Genomic DNA, 21,143 nt, shown 5'->3' with positions numbered 1-21,143 from the left:
TCAAGTGTGCCTTAGAACCCTAATTGGACCGCTTCAAGCGTGTTTCTACTTTCACTTTAATTGGACCGCGTTCCACGCGTCAGGACCGCTGATGGCGCATCCCGATACCCTTTAACCCGCGTTCCACGCGTCAGGACTGCTGATGGCGTATCCCGATACCCTTTAAGCCGCGTTCCATGCGTCAGGACCGCTGATGGCGTATCCCGATACCTTTTAACCCACGTTCCACGCGTCAGGACCGCTGATGGCGTATCCCGATACCTTTTAACTCGCTTTCCACGCATCAGGACCGCTGATGGCGTATCCCGATACCTTTTAACCCGCGTTCCACATGTCAGGACCGCTGATGGCGTATCCCAATACCTTTTAACCCGCATTCCACGCGTCAGGACCGCTGATGGCGTATCCCGATACCCTTTAACTTTTTTATAACCGGTTTAACTTGTATAAAAAAATTTTTTTAGATATCTTACCTTGTTTTCTTTATAAGATTTTCATCTTCCCGGGTTTCGGCACCAGTTATCGCGCTCCCTCTGGCCGCAGAGAGACACGACAAACGTCTGAAGCTTTGGAAGTTTATTATGCACAGTCCCTCTCCTACACTTCTCTTACTCCCAGCTTCCGCGCACTCCCAGCTTCTCTTCTCTCAGCTTCTTCTCTCAGCTTCTGCGCACTCCCAGCTTCTTCCGCTCCTCAGCTTCTTCCGCCGTCAGCTTCTTCCGCGCCTCAGCTCTTCCGCCGTCAGCTTCTTCCGCGCCTCAGCTCTTCCGCCCTCAGCTTCTTCCACCCTCAGCTTCTTACACTTCTGCTTCTTCTGCCCCCTTACTCTCCCACCCACCAGGCTTATATACACTTCAACCAATCAGGGGAGAGCACACGAGGTAAACCGCGGACAGCTGCAAGCATAGAATAGATACACGAGGGGGGCATGCTCTAATCACATCGTTAACTAGCCAAACATTGGAATTTGCTGGTTGTTTACTGTATAGCTGGCCGCTTTTGGCTCAGCGTCAGGCACCATCTTGACCATGCCCAAGGCTGGGGGTCCTGGAAACCCCGACAAGTGCCGTCACTGGTTGGTCACAGTCCTGGAGTGAGCTGGCAGATGAGTCAGGCCACCTGCATTCCAGAAATAGCAGGTGGGCACCCAACCAACCTGCCTTGAAGAGCTAGGTGGCAAGTAGCCAAACCACTCAAACACCAGGCCAAAGACAGATGCCATCACTGAGTGACCCCACCAAACCACCACTCTGAGGTCTGTCACCATAGCAGAGAAGCTGGCAGACAAGAGAGCCATCCTGCATCACGGAGCCAGCCAGAGGCTTCTTATAGGCTGGTGCATGCATTTTGAATTATTCCTAAGGGTGTGACCATCATCATTGGAAGGGCAGCTCCCTTTCTGAGACACCTACAGGAGGCTAGAGGACCTTTGACAAAAACCAGGAGTCAAGAAGAGGAGATATTGAGAGACTCAGGACCAATTTATAGCCACCGGATGAGTCTCTCCCACTGGTTGGGCTCCCTGGATGGGGCAGAAGTCCTAAATGCAGGGAACTTCATGGAGTACAGTGGACAAGTGAGACTCCCTTGCTGGAGCCAAGAACCCAGTCAACCAGGAGCAATGTAGAAGAGGACTGCACAGCAAAAGGCTTCAACACAGAGTGAGGGTCTGAGGCCCAGGTGGTAGTTCTGGTCCCCAGGGAACATAATAGAGGAGGGCCACTCAGCAAGGGAGTCCCTAGCAAGGCCAGACTCCTCAACCCAGGCAGTAGGTCAGGATCCCTGGGAACATCACAGAGTAGGGCTTCCCAGTCCAGGTGGTAATTCTGGACCCAAGGGAACTTCTCAGAGAAGAGCTTGCCCACAAAACTTCCCCACTGGAGGAATCTTCCCTGCTGGGTGAGGCATTCCCACCAGGACAGTAGAACCAGAGACACAGGCCCAGATCAGATATGCCCCAGTCTGCAGTCTTGTTCCACCAGTCAATTAGTGGAGGTGCTTCTGCTCACTGACAGGGAATACACCTCACCTGAAGGCAACCACCCCTAGAGGGGCAGCTTCCTAGTGGAGCACTGCATTATCAATTTCCTCCAAGACTTCAGGTTACTGAAGGCTAAGAGGTGAGTTATTGGAAATCTACAGAGACAATATTAGTCAATAGAGGAAATCTGCAATATCCCAGAGTTTCACTACTAGAGGGGTATCTACCTGAGAAATATGAGAAAACAAGGGAAGAAAATGTTCCAAACAAACCTAAATGCTACATCAATAAAATCCAATGACAGCATGATATGTCAAAAAGGGAGTTCAGAATGTACATAATTAAAATGATCAGAGAAGCAAATGAGAAGATGAAAGAGCAAATGCAAGCATTGAATGACGGGATGAAAGAAGAAATGTAGGCATTGAATAATTGCCTCAATCAAGAGTTAAAAGAGCAAATACAGGAAGCAAAAGATCATTTCAATAAAGAGTTAGAGATATTAAAAAACAAACAAATTCTTGAAATGAAGGAAAAAATGAATCAAATTAAAAAATCCATAGACAGCATAACCAACAGGAGAGAACACCTGGAAGACAGAAATTCAGAAATCAAAGACAAAATATTAAATCTTGAAGACATAGTTGACCAAACAGATAAGATGGTAAGAAATGAAGAACAGAATCTACAAGAGCTATGGGATATCTTGAGAAGACCAAATTTAAGAATTATTAGGATTGAGGAAAGCTTAGAAAAACAAACCAAAGGCGTGAACAATCTATTCAATAAACTAATATCAGAAAATTTCCCACATCTGAAGAATGAAGTGGAAAATCAAGTAAAAGAGGCTTATAGGATACCAAGTATACAAATTACAACAAATCCACACCAAGCCACATTACAATGAAAATACCTAACATACAAAATAAAGACAGATTTTTAAAGGCTGTGAGAGAAAAGAACCAAACTACATTCACAAAAAAAAAAATGAGCCAAATGACCAGGAATACAAATCATATCTCAATAATAACCCTGAATGTTAATAGTCTGAACTCATCAATCAAAAGACAGACTGGCAGATTGGATTAAAAAGAATGATCCAAAAATTTGCTGCCTGCAAGAGACTCATCTCATAGAAAAAGATACCCACAGACACAGCAAAAAAGCTAGAGTATCCAACCTCATATCAGATAATGTGGACTTCAAGCCAAAGTTAGTCAGAAGGGATAAAGAAGGACATTTCGTACTGCTTAAGGGAAGCATAAATCAACAAGACATAACAATAATACATATCTATGCCCAAAACAGTGGCTCATCCATATATGTCAAACAAATCCTTCTCAATTCCAGAAATCAAATAGAACACAACACAATAATACTAGGCGATGTTAACACACCACTCTCACCTCTGGATAGATCTTCCAAACAAAAATTGAATAAAGAAACCATAGATCTCAATGATACAATCAATAATTTAGACTTAACAGACATTTATAGAATATACCATCCAACCAAGAGCGAATACACTTTCTTCTCAGCAGCACATGGATCCTTCTCTAAAATAGACCATATATTATGCCACAAAGCTAATGTCCGCAAATACAAGAAGATAGAGACACTACCTTGTATTCTATCAGATCATAATGGATTGAAATTAGAAATAAATGATAGAGTAAAAAACAGAAACTACTCCAACACCTGGTGAATAAATAATATAGTGTTATATGATGAATAGATAACAGAAGATATCAGGAATAAAATTTAAAAATTCTTAAAGGTAAATGAGACTAAAGAAACATCATATCAAAATCTCTGGGACACTATGAAAGCAGTACTTAGAGGAAAATTTATTTCATGGAATACATTCAATAAAAGAAGAAAAAATTCAACAAATAAATGACCTAAGACTACAGCTCAAAGCCCTAGAAAAAGAACAGAGCAACACCCAAAGTAGTAGAAGACAGGAAATGGTTAAAATCAGAGCTGAAATCAATGAAGCTGAAACAAAAGAAACAATAGAAAAAATTGATAAAATAAATCATTGGTTCTTTGAAAAAATAAACAAAATTGATAAACCTTTAGCCGCACTAACAAAGAAGACGAGAGAAAACCCAAATTACTAAAATTTCGGAATGAACAAGGAAATATCACAACAGACACGACTGAAATACAAAACATAATCAGAAGCTATTTTGAAAATCTATACAACAAAATGGAAATTCTCAAATGCATTAACAGGTTTCTAGAGACATATGAATTACCTAAACTGAATGAGGAGGACATACACAATTTAAATAGATCAATATCAAGTAATAAAGCAGAAGAAGTCATCAAAAGTCTACCAATAAAGAAAAGCCCAGGACCAGATGGGTTCTCAGCTGAGTTCTACAAAACCTTTAAAGAAGAGCTCATTCCAATACTTCTCGAAGTATTTCATAAAATAGAAGAGGAAGGAACCCTCCCAATCTCATTCTATGAAGTCAGTATCACCCTGATACCTAAAGCAGAGACACATCAAGGAAAGAAAATTTCAGACCAATATCCTTAATGAAAATTGATGCAAAAATTCTCAATAAAATTTTAGCAAATCACATACAAAATATATTAAAAAGATAGTGCACTACAATCAAGTGGGTTTTATCCCAGGGATGCAAGGTTGTCTCAACATTCAGAAATCAATAAATGTCATTCACCATTTCAACAGACTTAAGGTCAAGAATCACATGGTTATTTCAATAGATGCAGAAAAAGCATTTGATGAAATAGAGCATCCCTTTATACTCAAAACTCTAGAATAAATAGGGATAGTGGGAACTTTCCTTAATAATGTAAAGGTGATGTATGTTAAGCCCATGGCCAATATCATTCTAAAAGGTGAAAAACTGAAAGCATTCCCCCTAAAAACTGGAAAAAGACAGGAATGCCCTCTTTCACTACTTGTATTCAACATTGTCCTTGAAACTCTAGCCAGAGCAATTAGACAGACCAAGGAAATTAAAGGGATATGAATAGGAAAAGAACTCAAACTATCCCTATGTGCTGATGACATGATTATAAATTTAGAGGAATCAGAAAATTTCACCAGAAAAATTTTAGAACTCATAAGTGAATTCAGTAAAGTAGCAGAATATAAGAGCAATGCTCATGAATCCAATGCATTTTTATACATAAGTGATGAATCTTCAGAAAGAGAAGTTAGGAAAACTACCCCATTCACAATAGCTTTCAAAAAAAAATAAAATACTTGGGAATCAATCTCACAAAAGAGTTGAAAGACCACTAAAATGAGAACCACAGAACACTAAATAAAGAAATTAAGGAAAACCTTAGAAAATTGAAAGATCTCCCATGTTCTTGGATAGACAGAACTAATATTGTCAAAATGGCCATACTACCAAACGTTCTATACAGATTCAATGCAATTCCAATTAATATCCCAATGATGTACCTTACAGAAATAGATCAAGCAATCATGAAATTCATCTGGAAGAATAAGAAACCCAGAGTACCCAAAGCAATTCTTAGCAGGAAGAGTGAAGCAGGGTGTACCACAATAACAGAACTTCAACTAGCCTACAAAGCAATATTAACAAAAATGGCATGGTATTGTTACCAAAGTAGACAGGTAGATGAAAGGTACAGAATAGAGCACATGGACACAAACCCAAGTAAATACAATTTTCTCATACTAGACAAAGGTGCCAAAAATATTCAATGGAGGAAAGGGTATCATGTCTGCCTTCTTCATTGTATGCTCAGCACCTAACATTGTGCTTGGTAGATGTTAAATAAATGAGTTTTGTCTTCTGTCCTCTGAATAATTTCCACTGGATAGCATGTAAATAAGCTAGTGATTATATCTATTGCTAATCTTGTATTCAACAGATACAGATGCAAGCAAATTTTTCTAAAAATTCCATTTAAAAATTCATTAATTATAGTAATTATTATTCAGCTGTGATCTTTAAATCCTTAAGGTTGGAAATTATTAAAATGGGTGTTGCAGTATGCTTTACTCTTTGCATTAAGATCTGATAGTTCACTAATGTAACTGCCTTTTGTTTGAATTCTCCACTTTCCTGCATGGGTGGAATTCAGTGGTGCTGTTTATATTAGAGAATGATTATTCAAATTTAACTTCATAATTACAGTATAATAATTGTTTCTCTTTTTATATAATTTTATTTTTAATGGCACATAATTTTATATATTTATTGGGTGTACTAACATTTCAATACATTTATATATGTGTGCTGAACAGATGAGTGTAACTGGCATATCTATCACCTTAAATATTCATTATTTCTTTGTGTTGGGAACATTCACAATCCCCTCCACTAGCTGAAATACACAGTTAATTATTATCAACCTGTTACTCTTTTAAAAAAAAAAACAGATTTTTAGCATATTCTAATGTCATTAAATTTTATTCTCTGAAGAGTGGTTCTTGTAGTCTTAAATTTTTCATGTATACTTTACAAGTCATTGCTTACATGGTATAGTAACTTTTCACATTTAAAATGATCAATTTACAGTCAGGACACTTATATAATCTATTTTTTTCACTTGTATAATCTCTAAAGCAAACTCCATTGTTTTTGTCAAGATCAACAATAGACCAATGTATACTTCATGCTAAGGACATTCTCATATTCATTAAACATACACACATGAGTAAGAAAATTTCCCTACTACTGAGAAGAAAAAGGTTTCTAGATCACAATCATGTCTTCTCATGTACTCTCATCATTATAGACAATGACTTTATATAATTTTTTCATGAATATTCATTGTTCTTTTCATATTGGCTTATGTTTGTTTTCAAAGTAGTGCTATTTTCTCTCAGTAAAAGATGACCCAAAACTTAAAATTAAAGTTGAATTTGCAGTAGTTCCATGTCTGTAAATTTGAACATCTGAATTCCCAGATAGGTATAAGAAAATAATGTCATTTTACCATACTTTTGTTAACCTTGTAAACATCACTTTTTATATACAGTGCAAAATTATTGGAATCAGACTGTCATGTACCAAAGAGTGGACTGTTGGCCTCATTGTCCATACTGAGGTAAAAATATCTTTATTTGTTTCTGGATAGTGTTGTATCTTGTAGTTTTGCTTCATTATTCTGCACAGCTCTTGGTAGTAGAAAACAAGAACTTATTAAATAATTAGTTACATACAAGACAGTACCTGGGTACATAGTATACGATGATTCTAAAACTTCTTTTCTCTAATTTAATGTTTTTCATAAAAAACACATATATGAAGAAAAAAGGTAACAAAAAAAACAAAAAGAAGCACTTCTTCAGTCACATAGTAATATACTATCTATGAGTACACATTTAGTTTATAAAAAATTGAATATCCAATTCTCCCAGCACCATTTGTTGAAGAGGCTATCTTTTCTCCATTGCATATTTTTGGCCCCTTTGTCTAGTATGAGAAAATTGTATTTATTTGGGTTTGTGTCCGTGTCCTCTATTCTGTACCATTGATCCACCTTTCTATTTTGGTACCAATACCATGCCGTTTTTGTTACTATTGCTTTGTAGTAGAGTTGAAGATCTGGTATTGTGATACCCCCTTCTTCACTCTTTCTGCCAAGGATTGCTTTAGCTATTCTGGGTTTTTTATTCTTCCAGATGAATTTCATAATTTCTTGCTCTATTTCTGTAAGGTACATCATTGGGATTTTAATTGGAATTGCATTGAATCTGTATAGCACTTTTGGTAGTATGGCCATTTTGACAATATTAATTCTTCCTATCCAAGAACATGGGAGATCTTTCCATCTTCTGAGGTTTTCTTTAATTTCTTTCTTTAGTGTTCTGTAGTTCTCATTGTAGAGGTCTTTCACCTCTTTTGTGAGATTGATTCCCAAGTATTTTTTTTTTTTCGAAGCTATTGTGAATGGGGTAGTTTTCCTAATTTCTCTTTCTGAAGATTCATCACTTATGTATAAAAATGCCTTAGATTTATGAGCATTGATCTTATATCCCGCTACTTTACTGAATTCACTTATGAGATCTAACAGTTTTCTGGTGGAATTTCCTGGTTCCTCTAAGTATACAATCATATCATCAGCAAATAGGGATAGTTTGAGTTCTTCTTTTCCTATTCATATCCCTTTAATTTCTTTGGTCTGTCTAATTGCTCTGGCTAGAGTTTCAAGGATGATATTGAATAGAAGTGGTGAAAGAGGGCATCCCTGCCTTGTTCCAGTTTTTAGAGGGAATGCTTTCCGTTTTTCACCATTTAGAATAATATTAGCCATGGGCTTAGCGTAGATGGACTTTACAATGTTAAGGAATGTTCCCACTATCACTATTTTTTCTAGTGTTTTGAGCATGAAGAGATGCTGTATTTTATCAAATGCTTTTTCTGCATCTATCGAAATAATCATGTGATTCTTGACTTTAAGTCTATTGAAATGGTGAATGATGAAACTAAACTTAAAATGGATTAAGGATCTCGGAATCAGACCAGAGACCTTGCATCTTATAGAAGAAAAAGTAGGTCCAGAGCATCAACAGTGTCGGCTTAGGACCAGACTTCCTCAACAGGACTCCAATAGCACAAGAAATAAAAGCAGGAATTAATAACTGGGATAGATTCAAACTAAAAAGCTTTTTCTCAGCAAAGGAAACTATCAGCAATGCAAAGAAAGAGCCTACAGAGTGGGAGAAAATCTTTGCCAATCATACTTCAGATAGAGCACTAATCTCCAGAATCTATAAAGAACTCAAAAAACTCTACACCAAGAATGCAAGTAATCCAATCGACAAATGGGCTAAGGAAATGAATAGACACTTCACAGAAGAAGATCTACAAGCAATCAACAAACATATGGAAAAATGTTCAACATCTCTAGTAATAAGAGAAATGCAAATCAAAACCACCCTAAGATTCCATCTCACCCCAATTAGAATGGCGATTATCAAGAATAAAAGCAACAACAGGTGTTGGCGAGGATGTGGGGAGAAAGGTACACTCATACATTGATGGTGGGGCTGCAAATTAGTGTATCCACTTTGGAAAGCAGTATGGAGACTCCTTAGAAAACTTGGAATGGAACCACCATTTGACCCAGCTATCCCACTCCTTGGCCTATACCCAAAGGACTTAAAATCAGCATATTACAGAGATACAGCCACATCAATGTTCATAGCTGCTCAGTTCACAATAGCCAGATTGTGGAACCAACCTAGACGTCCTTCAATTGATGAATGGATAAAGAAATGTGGTATATATATGCAATGGAATATTACTCAGCCATAAAGAATGATAAAATTATGGCGTTTGTAGGCAAATGGATGAAACTGGAGAATATCATGCTAAGTGAGATAAGCCAATCTCAAAAAACCAAAGGAAGAATGATATCGCTAATAAGTGGATGAAGACACATAATGGGTGTTGGGAAGAGTTAGTGTTAGGGTTAGATTTAGATTTAGGGATGGGGGGCAAGAATGGAGGAAGGAAGGACTGTATAGAGGGAAAAGAGGGATGGGAGGGGTGGGGGAAGGGAAAAAAATAACAGAATGAATCAAACATTACCGTATGTAAATTTATGATTACACAAATGATATGCCTTTATGCCATGTACAAATAGAGAAACAATATGTGTCCCATTTGTGTACCATAATAAAAAATAATTGAATTAAGCACTTCTTAGTTGGACCTGCAGTTTTCTATATCATTTTAACTTGGTGTATGTCATTGTAGCAAAAGGATAAAAACAATTTCTTTGCAGGACTTTTTCTACTTTTCTTCACTCAACTTTGGAAAGTTTATTGTTTTGTCTAAAGTGGTAAGTGATGCCAATTCTAATCACCAAGTATCAGTTTTATTTTATTTGACAACTCCAGAAAAAATGTATATTTGATTCTCTAGTATTAGAGTACAATGCAATGTTTTAAGAATTTAATATGATTTATGTACCTATGAAAACTGAAGTTCTGCATTATATCCTTTAACTAGCTTTTTATTTAAAGACATTAGCATCATCTATGAAAGAAGTAAATCATTTTTAGATTATTATTGTATCTTCTACTTTGCAAATGGATTCTAGAAAACACTTTTAAGAAGATTCTTATTCTGTTTACTATTTTTTAAAATTTTGTTCCCTCAGTTTCTGTTTTATACCTGGCCTTAGTGTTTTTTTCAAAATTTTGGTGTTAAGGTTGCTTACTTTTTAAAATTTTCTTTTAAATTATACATTGGATATATTGTGTTTCTGTGACATATTTTGATATATTCCACATACTCCATTTATTGACTTAATGCAAAATAAGCAGTGAGTTTAAGGTTTAAAAGTAAGGGTTTTGGAACTCAATTTTAAAGCTTTTAAGGGGGAAAGAATAAGACTTACATTACTGGTTTTGTGTTTGCATGTTTCCTGATCTATAGTAGAATGTAAATTGGTTTTCTTTTTAATTGTATTTCGATTGGAGAACCTGAAAACAAATAGCACCTTGTTGGTTTCAAGTCTCCATAGGAATTCAAAGATCAGTCAGAAAATTATTTCATGATTTAGTTAAAAGTAAAATCAAATAGTAATTTTTACAAATTATTTAGTAACTTAAAATCTAAGTCTGTTGTAGTTTAAAATTTGGGGTCTTGAAATAAAACAAAGCATTCACTGCACACCATTATCCAATCCATATGTAAGGTAGGTTGACTATTTCAATTATAAATACTGATACTTTTGACCCTTTCAATATTCCAATATCATGTATATTTTAAAACTTGATCAATGTTCAACAATTTAACTATAACCAACTCTTTCTATTCTTAAACACTGTAGAATTGCAGAGTTTTAGAATTAGAGGAAGAGATAAAATTTTAAGAATAAATACAGAATTTATCATAGTTTTACTTGTGCTCAGAAACTGGGCTTGGGAAATGGAAATCTAAATAAAATTGGAAAATTTGGAAAGGTAAGAAAATTATTTTTTTAAAAAATGTAACACTCTCTTGTTCATCATATAAGTGTATGGTTTTGTCAACCATATAATATTGTGAACATGATTGTCTGAACAATTATATCTTGTTCTGAAAAGGTAACAAAATTAGGAGGATTGAAACTTTCAATTCTTGAAAGTATTCTATCAGTTTGAGAGAAAATGAATATTTTTTAAAGACTTAAAATATTTTATTAAAACACAAAATATTTTGCTTTCTTGGTAACACAACAGGCATCTGTTTTTGTCACCTCCTAGCAGTCTTCTGTCTATGCTGTCATGGGAAATTGCATGAGTTAAAATTTCTGAAAAACAACTTTAGAAATAAAACATTTCATTGAAGAGTAAGTAATTCTTAAAATGTGGCTTTTTCTTGAAGTTGTTACTACCTGTAATGCTAATAATTTTGAAACATTCCATCTTCCACAGTAATAAAATGCAAGAAAATAATAAGTAAAATATAATAAATAAGCAGTAAGAAATACAAAAGATTGAAGTAATAAATAATAAATAACAGGAAGAAAAATAACAGGCAGTTGATAGGGAGGATTCTTTTCTTTTTAAAAGAATTAATGCATATAGATTTTGAAAATTTTGGAAACCTAAAAACAATGTTTTGATTTAACAATATAATTATTCTTTCATTTAATATGTTCATTGTCATTCAGTATTCATATACCATTACAGGGAAAGCACCTTTGATTTTAATACTATTGATCCAAATCTTAATTTGAAATAAAGCACAAAAAGTAAATTCAGTTCTTGCTTTATACCTTTGAGACACTGTTTGGTCATATAAAAACATGGAAGCTATGTATATGTCACCAGAATTCATTTTGCCATAAGAAAATCCAATACTGCACTTTGTGGAGTTTTCTTTGCAAGATGGAATTCAGCATGCTTACAAATTAGAAATTCAGTTAGGGCTCTTTATTGTTCTTTATTTTTCTTCCAAAATATGTTTTATAGGGTACATATGCAACAGTTTATAAAGGAAGAAGTAAGCCGACAGAGAATTTGATGGCATTAAAAGAGATCTGTTTGGAACATGAAGGCATACCCAGTACAGCTATAAGAGAAAGTATATTTATTTAGATCACTTTCAAACCAAAACTCTATCATAGTAATTATAAAAAATAAAGCAGAGAGAAATAATAAGTGACTGGATAATATAATTAGACAATTAAAATTATTTCTAGAACTAACATTCAGTAGAAAAAATTAATATTCTTAATGTGTATTGAAATACTGTAAAGTCATTAAAAGTACTGACATAGATAAATATCTGATAGGGAAATTTTACATATTGGTACATGGGAAGCATGGTAAGTGTAAATTAGCTGCATATATTAAATATAAGAAATAAATGAACTATAAAAAACATGTCATGATACCATTTTATTTAAAAAGTGAATTATTCAAATTAGTTTGATTCAGACATAGTGGTAAATGCCTTCATTACCAGTGGCTCAGGATGCCAAGGCAGGATGGCATGTTTGAAGCCAGCCTCAGCAACTTAGTGAGTACCTAAGCAACTTTGCTAGAGCCTGACTCAAAATAAAAGCTAAAGAAAAAGCAGAGGGGCTATGGATGTGACTCAGGTTCAATCCCTGGTACCAAAACAAATAAATAAATAGATAAATAATGTTTGAGGCAACTGATTAGCAATATAGCAGAAGAAAGCCTACCTTGAACTGTTTATAAATTAATTCCAGAAGCTCAAACAGTTAACATTATAGAAAAAAACAAAACAAAACAGAAGATGGTGAGTTGTAACATTAGAGATGACCTTAGGTACTATACTGTCAAATACAAAATCGTAAAAATGGTAAAAGTTGATACCTTCAGTTTTTCTACCACTCATCCCCTTGGCAAATTGCTGTTTTTAACTTGAGAATATTATAACACTTGGTTTATATGCTAAACTTACTTCAAGTTTTTATAAAATTTGGCCTTCCACAGACTAAATAAATGACTTTCATTTCTGTTTTACAGTTTCACTCTCAAAGGATTTAAAACTTGTAAACATAGTAACCTTGCATGACATTGTTCACCCAGATAAACCTTTGACTCTGATCCTTGAGTATCTGGTAAGCATTTAAAAAATACTCAATAATTCATTTTTCTTTAATAATAGAAAGTCAGACATTTTTAACAGCCCCAGGGTCATTGTTGTTTATTTATTGGTATTTAAATAGAGTAGGTGGTTCATTCTGTATCTTTTCTTGACAAACAATTTCCTTTAAAAAGTTAATTACTATTAAGTTAATCAGCCATGCATTCTGAAAACTGTGTTATGTGATAAAATGCTCTACTTTTTCATGGTAAGGAACTAAAACAGTACATGGATTACTGTGGGATCATCATGAGTATGCACAATGTAAAGGTATGTTTACTGTGTAATGTAAAAGTGTAAAGAATGAGCTAGATTGCACAGTGAAATATACAAACCTCATAATAAATCTTTGGAATTTTCTGATTGGCTTATTTATTCAATTTCTGTTTATTATACTATAGCTTTCCTGGGATCATAACTTTTTGTAAAACTGTTTTATTTTAAAAGTCTTCAAAAATATTTTGATATTTTATTTCACATTATAATTGATTGTCCAACATGTGTAGAATAAATCTGCAGGTATACTTTACTTTGTGAAAAAATACAAATGATCAGTACATTTTGCAAAAGGCCACCTTTAAATGGTGAAATGTCCTGATATATTTAAAATCATATTAAATTATATAATAACAGTGAATTTTCAGGATTATGAATTATGAATAAGGGTTATAAGTAAGATCAGAAACATGTAGGTATTGTGATTTCTTTGTTTGGAGTAACTATCTGTAATGTCAGATGGAATAGTAATATAATTGTGTTTTTGCAGTACATCTAAGAATTCAAATAATGCTAAAGAAGTCTGCTATAACAATGAGACACAGAAGAAACCCTAAAGTTATTAGATTAATAAAAGCACTTGACATACTTGTATTCTTATGGACTTCATTGTTCTGAGTGGTATATTTTACATTTTCAAAGATTTTATTTGTACAAAGTTCAACAGTTTATAGAAACCTATTTTGAAAATAGGCTGTCCCATCTTGTGTGTTTGAGATCTTTATAATTCTGTAGATGGTAAATTAGTAACTTTAAGCTTACATTTTTTTAATAGTGAATTTGGTAAATATAAAGGGAAGTCAGTTTCTGTTATTGAAAGAGAGGTCTGAACATATGGCTAGCACATTGCTAAGAATTTTAGAACAAGGATTTAAAAGTATTTCTGTATACATTTCATGAGAAATGTTTTCATTATAGTTTATATTTTCCTTTGCAAGGTGTTGTGAAGCTATTTGTTGATCTCAGTTTTTAAAATTCTGGTTCTTTCTGCTTTTATATTAGCAGTAATTTGGAAAGTAAATAGTCTTTAATTATCATAATTCATCAGAGATTGGAGAAGTCTTTTAAGTCAGGTCTAAATAGTTGGAAAATATTTTATTGTTTGTTAAAATTGCATTTAATGTTTTCCAAATGTAAAATTTAACAGAAATATACTGAAAGGTAGCTGTGCTCAACACTGAAACCCCAAAGCAACCCAACAGAAGTATATTAAAGTAGTAACTTCAGGGTTTTCAACAAATAAATATGGGAAGTGTGAAGACTTCAGAGCTTACAATTTATTCAGGACAGGCATGATGGTGCAAACCCACAAACCAGCTACTTGGGAAACTGAGGTAGGCATATCAAAAACTTGAGGCCAGCCTGAGCAATTTAATGAGACCCTGTCTCAGAATTAAAATGCAGAAGAGTTGGGGCATAGCTCTGATATAGAGTGCTCTTCAGTTCAATCCCTACTACACCCCTCCAAAAAACCACCAGAGGCAAAACTGCCATTCATCACCAGGTGCCTTGACTTATTTTTGGTATTAAGATGTCAGTGTTCATCTACAAGTAAAATGAATGTAATTCTTGAGTCTTCAGTACTTTAGGTTATTTTTGGTAACCCCAGAAAATCAAGAATACATCCAGTTGTTACATAAAATTCTTGTTCCTAGGTTGTTCTGGGGATGTTTCTTCATTTCATTGAGAGATTTGGCAATGAAACAAATGTTTGTTGGGGTTGTTTTTATTTGTTTATTGATACTTGAACATCATTCACATCCTGAAAACGACAGTGAAGATAGTTTAAACTCAAAAATATTGGAACCTGGAATACTTATAAATCCTCTTAAACTAACGAGGTTCTTAAAGATAAGAGAAGATGTCTCCTCTGTTTTCTTCCCAAGCAGTGTTGGTAACACACACAGAATGTCACTATGGGTGTCACTATGGGTGAACAGAGTGGTTGTTTTCTGAGGCTTTGTCAAATTAGGTTTGAAATACTACTTATTATTTTATAATTATCTATTAGAATTGTAACAAATCATATGGATGTTTTTCTTTACTTGTCTATGATGTTTAAGTGGCAACATTTTAACAGTTCACCAGTGTACAGTTCAGTGGCATAGTGAAATTCACAAAGTTGTACATCCTTTGCCAGTATTTCCATAGACTTTCATCATTCCAAACAGAAATTAAAGTCATTTTTTTAAAATATCTTTTCCATGCTCTCCCAGTCCTGGAAACTTTAACCTACTCTCTATTTCTATGACTTTGCTTATTCTGGATAGTTCATGTAAGAGGAGTCATAATGTATCTTTCTGTCATATCTGGCTTATTTCATTTGGCATATTTTCATGACTCCTTCATGTTTAGCATAAATGCAAACTTAATTTCTTTTGCAACTGAATAATTCTCTATTATGAATATATGCATTTTCTTTATCCATTCATTTGTAGATTAACACTGGGTCATTTCTACCTTTTAACTATTGTGCATAATGCTTATATGAAATTATGATGTACAAATATCTATATAAGTCTCTGTTTTAAATTCTTTGGGGTATAACATATACACCCAGAAGCAAATACAATTCTGTTTAACTTCATGTGGAGTCAGCAAATGGTTTCTACAGAACTTTTGCTATTTTATATTCCCAGTAGTAATGCACAATGATTTCAGTTTCTCTTCATCCTCACTAATACTTACTATTGTCCCTTATTTATGAATTTCATCCTAATAGGGGTGAAGTTGTATCACATTGTAAATTTAATATACCTTTACCTAAAGTTTACTGATGTTGGGCATCTTTTCATGTGTATTTTGGCCATTTGTATATCTGCTTTAAGGAAGTATCTTTATGTACTTTGCATATTTTAAAAGTAGGGTTGTCTTTTGGTTTTTGAGTTGTTAGAATTCTTTATGGATCCTGTATATTATATCATTATAATGGTATGTTGTTTGTAATGATTTCCTCTTATTCTGTGGGTTTTCTTTCACTTTCTTGAAGGTACCCTTGTGATGCAAATGTTATTAATTTTAAAGAAGTCCAATTTATCTTTTTTAATTTTTTTGCCTGTGGCTTTGGTGTCATATATAAGAAGTTATTGCCATTTTCTCCAGATCATAAATACTTCCCCCTATATTTTCTTTTAAGGTGTTTATAATTTTAGCTCTTACATTTAAGGCCATCAATCATTTTGAGTTAATTTTTGTTTGTGGTATAAAATTAGGGTCCAACTTCATTTATTTTTTTGTTACTAGGATTTGAACCCAGGGATTCTTTACCACTGAGCCTCATCACAGGCCCAGCCCTCTTTTATATTTTATTTATAGACAGACTTTCTCTGAGTTGCTTAGAGTTTTGCTAAGCTGCTGATGCTGGCTTTAAACTTGGAATCCTCCTGTTCCAGCTTCCCAATCTGCAGGAATTACAGGCATGCACTAGTGTATCCAACCCAAATTCATTCTTTTGCATATGACTATCCATTTTTCCATAACCATTTGTTTCAACCATTTGTTGAAAAGACTGTACTTTTCCTTTGAATGATATTAATACCCTTGTCAAAAATAGTTGACCACGGATGTAAGTCAATTATTTGTCAAAAATTTTTAACCAGTTGTAAGGGTTTCTTTATGGGCTCTCAGTTCTATTCCATTAGTCTTGTGTGTCTGAATGTCTGTCCATACAGATAGTACCAGTGTGTTGATTACAACAGTTTTATAGAAGCTTTGAAATCAGGAAGTATGGGTTCTTCAAATTTGCTCTTTTTCAAGGTTGTTATAGTTATTCTGTGTCCCTTGATATTCCCTTTGAATACTGGAGTAAAATTTTCTATTCTTCAAAATGTAAAAATGACAGAAAATACCATTGGGACTTTGATAAGGATTGTACTGAATTTGATTCTGTATATCACTTTAGGTCATATAATTATCTTAACAATATTAAGTTTTCCAGGCTGTGAACATAATCTGTATTTCCATTTATTTAGTGTGATTTCTTTGAGCAACACTTTACATTTTTCAGTGAACAGGTCTTCTACCTCATTGATTAAATTTATTCCTAAGTATTTTACTGGTTTTGATGTTATTGTAAGTGGAATTATTTTCTTAATTTGGTTTGGGAAGTTTTCATTGCCTGCATATGGAAATGCAAATGGTCTTGTGTTTTGTCCCATGCTGCTGTATTTGTTTATTAAGATTAAAAGACTTTTTGTGAATTCTTTAGGATATGGTACATTGAAGATTATGTCATCTGCAAGGAGAGATAGTTAACTTCTTACTTTCTACTATGGATTCCTTTTCTTTTTCTTGCCTAATTGCTCTGTCTAGAACTTATAAACAAGGATATCCTTGACTTGTTTCTGATCTTAGGGAAACAACTTTCACTTTTTATCATTGATTATGCCATTAGCTGTGGCTTTCTTTTTTAACATGCTGATTAAATTTCCTTCTGTTCCTACTGTACTGGATATTTTTATTGTGAAAGAGTATTGGGCTTTTTCAAATGCTTTTATTCATCAGTAGTAATGGTCATGTTTTCTTAACTGTTGATGTGTATTATCTTGGATTGATTTTCATGTTAAACCACTCTCACATTCCTGGAGAAAATCCAATTTGGTTGTGATATATATAGGTTGAATATCCCTTATCAAAATGCTCAGAATGGCAGTTTTTCTGATTTCAGTGCTGTTTGAATTTTACAATATTTGTGAATGCTTTAGTAGTTGACCAACCCTACTCCAAAAATATATATGAAATGTTTTGAAATCCAAAATATTTGTAGCATCATTTGCTCAAAAATTTTCAGATATCAAATAATTTCATATTTTTTTGATTGGGGATTTAATGTGATTGAACCTGACTTCTTTGGACATTCTGATAAATTCAATCTGCTATGATTTTGTTGAAGATTTTGGCCTTTCTTTGTAAGGGTTATGAACTGTAGTTCTTTTCTTGTAGAGTCTGTCTAAGTTTGGTATCAGGGTATTGCTGGCATTGTAGAATGAATTAGGAAATATTTTCTCCAATTCTTTTGGAATATTTTGAGGGGTGATGTTCATTCTTCTTTAAATGTTTGTTAGAATACCAGTAGAGTTATCTGGTCCTAGGCATTCCTTTGTTGGGGCATTATGTTAATGGTATATTCCCCTTTCTTGTAATAGTTCTTTTCAGATTTTTATTACTTCTCGATTCAGTTTTGGCAGTCTGCTTTTCTAGGAATTTATCCATTTTGTCTTTGTTAAGCAGTCTGTTGGCAAACAGTTGCTCATGCTATTCTCTAATTCTTTTGTTTCTGTACATTCAGTAGTAATGTTTCTCTTTCATTTCTTATTTTAGTAATTCAAATCTTTTCTTGCAATCAATCCAACAAAGTTTGTTCTGGAGATTATTTCACATGTACTTCAGAATATTTTGTATTTACTTCTCATTCAGTGAAGAATGTTATTAATCTAATCAATAGAACCAGCATTTGGTTTTCCTGAGTTTCTCTTCTTTATCAGTAAACTTTATTCTTTTCTTTCTTCTCCTAGGTGTGTTTATTTATTTATTTATTTATTTATTTATTTATTTATTTATTTCCTGAAATGTAGAGTTACATATTTGATTTGACATCTTTCTTTTTCAATGTAAGCAAATGAAGCTATAATTCTCTCCCACCAATGTTTTCAGACTGTTCCATATGTGTAAATATATTGTTGTTTTTTTCTTTTGACTCATAGAACTTTCTAATGCCTGCTATAATTTCTTCTGTAACTCTTGGTTAAGAGCATGTTGTAGCTGGGCGAGGTGGTGCATACCTGTAATTCCAATGGCTTGGAGGGCTGAGACAGAGGATCGTGAGTTCAAAGCAGCCTCATCAGAAGCAAGGTACAGGCAACTCAGTGAGACCCTGTCTAAGTAAAATACAAATTAGGACTGGGGATGAGGCTCAGTGTTCCCACGTACCTGTGTTGTGTATATTTGTGAGTTTTCCTTTTCCTCCTTTATTGATATCTCATTTTGTTCCATTGTGATAGGAAAGATATTTGCATGATTTCAGTTCTTCAAAAATTATTGATATTTATTTTGTGACCCAACATAGTATATTCTGGAGAATGTTTTGCATGTACTTGAGAATATTTTGTGTTTCCTTCTCATTCTGTGAAGAATGCTGTTGGGTAGAGATTGTACATGTCTCTTGTGTCTTACTGATTAATAGTGTTCAGTTCATCTAAGTATTTATTGATCTTCTGCAAGGCTATCCTACCCTTTATCATAAGTGGACTATTGAAATCTCTAAATGTTACATAACTGTTTCTCTTTTCAGTTCGTCAGTGTTTAATTTGGACTTCTTATTTTGGGTGCATATATGATCATATTGGCTCTCTATCTTCTTAATATAGTGAACATTTATCTATATATATAATGTCCTTTATCTCCTGTAATTTTTCTTAGTCTATTTTTTTCCACACAAAAGTAAGGTCACCCTTTTCCACTTTTGGTTACTATTTGGTTGGAATGTGTTTTTGTATTCTTTCACTCTCAACCTCTTTGTGTGTGTGTGTGTGTGTGTGTGTGTGTGTGTGTGTGTGTTTATGTGTGTGTATGTATCTAAACTGAGTCTCTTGTGGATAGTATATTGATGCACTATTTTAAAATCATTCTTCACATCTCTGCATTTTAACTTTACACTTATAAACATTTAAAATTAAAATAATTACTGATAAGAAAGGACTTAGTTCTTCCAATTAGCTATTTGTTTTGTCTCAGATGGCTTTTGTGCTTTGAGTCCTCTGATATTTCCTTGTTTTTCAGTTAGTTTTTTTGTAGTGTACCATCTTGATTCTCTGCTTTTTTGTGTGTGGTTTTTAGTTGTTTTGATTTTTGTAGTTTTAAAACATTTATCTTTTAATTTATTATTTCTAATGTCATTGGTTCTGTTATTTTAATATTTAACATAGATTCTTTAATTGATTATATTTTTCATTAACAAGGTCATCCATATAAAAATAGTAAGAGGCAATAGAAACTCATGAGTGGGCTACTGAGAAAACTGTGTGTGAATGTGTTTGTTTGTAATGCATATTATGAAATATATATAGCAAACTTGAAGTCTCCAAAGTTTTAGTGCATTACTGTAGACTTAAGGAGGATTACAGTATATTCCCCTATTCCCTGTTGAATTCACAATGGGAACTTTTTCTCTGACATTAAATTAAGATCCTGGGTTTAGTTTGACAGGAGATTTCCTCAGTTATCATGATTCTTAGCTGAAGTCAAAAGTTTCCATCACTGATCTAGAAAATTTATTCAACTCACCAGTTTTCTATTAGAATAAGATAGAAAGACTATCACTAAGTTAGTAAATATAAAGCTGCTTGAAATTTTTATCTTTTTAATATTTATTTATTTTTTAAAGACAGGGTCTCCCTGAGTTGCTTTTTGTCTTGCTTTGCTGAGACTGGGTTTAAACTCATTGTCCTCCTGCATAGGCTGCCCCAGATGCTTGGATTATAGGCATGCACCACCATGCCTGGGTAAATTTTTGATCTTTAGTGTTGAAGAAGACTTTTCATTGGCAGCTTCTAAGAGAAATGAGAAAATTAACATACTGGAAGAAGATTTCAATTGTGTTACTACTTCAGATATTATATATAGGGGCTAGGTTACAGATACACATTTGTTAGAGGGAGGCAGAGAGATAAATAGAAGGGGCTGGGATAGGGATAATAATGGCTGCTTCCACCTTAGCTCTGCTGCAGGTGAGATCCCTGGATAGCTCATACAGATGAGCATGAACATGTGCCTGGTGACTGGATGATAATATAGTACTTTTTAGGAACTAA

At 33.9% G+C, this 21,143-nt stretch overlaps 1 long non-coding RNA gene across 2 annotated transcripts in view; it reads left to right on the top strand.

Moving 5' to 3' along the window:
- LOC124975581 (uncharacterized) overlaps window positions 1-21,143 on the top strand; it is a 144,510-nt gene that overhangs the window by 51,350 nt on the left and 72,017 nt on the right. Inside the window, exon 2 of one of the 2 annotated variants that reach the window (XR_007106904.1) lies at window positions 12,939-13,033. This is a non-coding gene — a long non-coding RNA (uncharacterized LOC124975581). Of the gene's footprint in view, window positions 1-12,762; window positions 13,034-21,143 lie in introns of those variants that run through there. The other variant, XR_007106905.1, reaches the window with a different exon arrangement.

This window comes from Sciurus carolinensis, unplaced genomic scaffold (assembly GCF_902686445.1).
Source record: "Sciurus carolinensis unplaced genomic scaffold, mSciCar1.2, whole genome shotgun sequence".
Classification (NCBI taxonomy): domain Eukaryota; kingdom Metazoa; phylum Chordata; class Mammalia; order Rodentia; family Sciuridae; genus Sciurus; species Sciurus carolinensis.
This window is presented reverse-complemented; position numbering and strand designations above follow the sequence as displayed.